The sequence below is a fragment of the Theropithecus gelada genome, chromosome 12, assembly GCF_003255815.1.
Source record: "Theropithecus gelada isolate Dixy chromosome 12, Tgel_1.0, whole genome shotgun sequence".
Taxonomy (NCBI): Eukaryota; Metazoa; Chordata; class Mammalia; order Primates; family Cercopithecidae; genus Theropithecus; species Theropithecus gelada.
In genome coordinates, this window is record NC_037680.1 from 34437376 (window position 1) to 34439594 (window position 2219).

A 2219-nucleotide genomic window follows, 5' to 3' on the forward strand; every position below is an offset into this window, starting at 1 on the left:
CTCTTTTCTGTTCCATTGGTCTATATATTTGTTTTGGTACCAGCACCATGCTGTTTTGGTTACTGTATCCTTGTCGTATAGTTTGAAGTCAGGTAGTGCGATACTTCTGAATAGGAACAGCTCTGGTCTGCAGCTCCCAGTGAGATTGACGCAGTAGGCCACCATTTTCAATGCATAAACACATTCCTCAGTTCTGTGGTGTTCTTGGTCACACATTTATGGAGTTTCTGAAGGGCAGTGGAGATTACTGCCAGGCACAGCACGACCTCTATGCAAACAAGGAAACTGTAGAAATTCATTACTACTCCACCAAGAGGCACCCAAAAGAGTGGTTATCCTGGACACAGAAGTGTTGTATTGAAACCCACAGGGCATTTTACAAGAGTTCTGACCTGGATGGGGTAAACCTCAGTGCATTTCCTTTCTGTTGCCTCGGTATTACTGGATTGAAGAATTGCCGCTTCTTGTTAGGAGGTTAGTTTCATTTATCATTACTTACAACTTCATACTCAAAGCACAGAGAATTTCAAGTGGAGTATATTGAAGTAGACTTCAGTTTCTTTGCATCATTTCTATATTCAACTTTTAAAATTCTTTCATAACCCTATTGAGTGTCCTTTAACTAAATTAACATGGCTAGAATGAACCACCCAGTTCCTGTGGAAGTCACATACAAGAACATGAGGATTTCTTACTACACACAATCCAACCAATGTGACCTTAAACAAATTTATAGAGGAACTTAAGAAGTATGGAGTTTTCACAATAGATAAGAGTATGTGAAGCAACTTATGACACTGCTCTTCTGGAGAAAGAAGGTATCCATGTTCTCGATTGGCCTTTTGATGATGGTGCACCACCATCCAACCAGATTGTTGATAACTGGTTAAATCTTGTAAAATTTAAGTTTCGTAAAGAACCTGGTTGTGGTACTGCTGTTCATTGCATTGCAGACCTTGGGAGAGCGCCAGTACTTGTTGCCCTAGCATTAATTGAAGGCAAAATGAAAGATGAAGATGCAGTACAATTCATAAGACAAAAGCAGCGTCGAGCTTTTAACAGCAAGTAACTTTTGTATTTGGAGAAGTATTGTCCTAAAGATGTGGCTTCGCTTCAAAGACTCCAGTGGTCATAGATACAACTGTTGCAGTCAATAAAACTGGGGTCCCTGATGCTACTGCCTTGGAAGTGGAACTTGAGATAGGACCTGATTTGTTAGACATATTAGCCAACATGTTGGCTTAGTGATCAAGTCTAATGTAGCTTCCATAGGAGTATTGAAAGGCAGTTTTACCAGGCCACAAGCTAGATAGATTTGGCAACCTCTGTGTTTGGGTTACAGTGAACCTATTTGGACACTTGTCAAAAGATTCTTGCTGTTAGCATTTAAAATATGCTTGTCATTTGTACCAATTGACCTTTCCTGAAATCATGCCGTATTGAGTTATGTGTTGTTTAAATCTATTCCCACGCCAGAATCTTATCAATATATAAGAAAATTAGGAGGATTAGGTGCCACCTGGCACAATATTTGTATATTTTTAGTACCATACAGAACTAAAATCCTAGGAACTATGAACACTCTAGACCTTATGTAGTTTATTCCTTCAATCATTTCAAACATTGAAAGTAGGGCCTATATGGTGACTTGCCTGCTCTCTTTCATACTCGCATGTATCAGGTTTGCTTAACCATTGATTCTTTTTTTTTTTTTTTTTTAACCAAGTCTTACAGTGATTACTTAATGTGTTTCAATAAATCTTACTTTGTGCTGTTATGAAAAACCTCCATTTAAAAAATCTACATTGTATAGAAGCACATGTCTTTAATGTCTTCAGACAGAAAGGCCTTACAGTTAATTTAATGTTTGCAATCTGAGGTGCAACTTCACAAGGAAGGCCTGAGAAAAGAATGGGAGGGGGCTATTCATTATTTTTAGCAAAATATTGCCATGGTCTTGTGCAGAGCATGTGGGATATGCCCTTTAATTTAGTAAAATATTTTTTACAGGTAGAGATGATTTGTTACTGTAGCTAAAACAATTCTTAATCATAAAATTTCTGAAATTCTTGTATTTTTTGCATATTTATCAGAAGTTGTTTACCAACTTATTTTTGTTTGAAAGTGATTTTTTATTTCCTTCTCTTCCTAACCTTTCTTGCAAAAAAAGAAGTGGGTTTCTGCTAATGAACTGAGCAGACATCTAATATTTTATATGC

At 37.2% G+C, this 2219-nt stretch overlaps 1 pseudogene; it reads left to right on the plus strand.

Annotated features, from left to right (window-relative positions):
• The first annotated feature begins 632 nt into the window (after positions 1-632).
• On the plus strand, positions 633-1157 carry LOC112636050 (annotated as a pseudogene).
• Positions 1158-2219: the final 1062 nt, after the last annotated feature.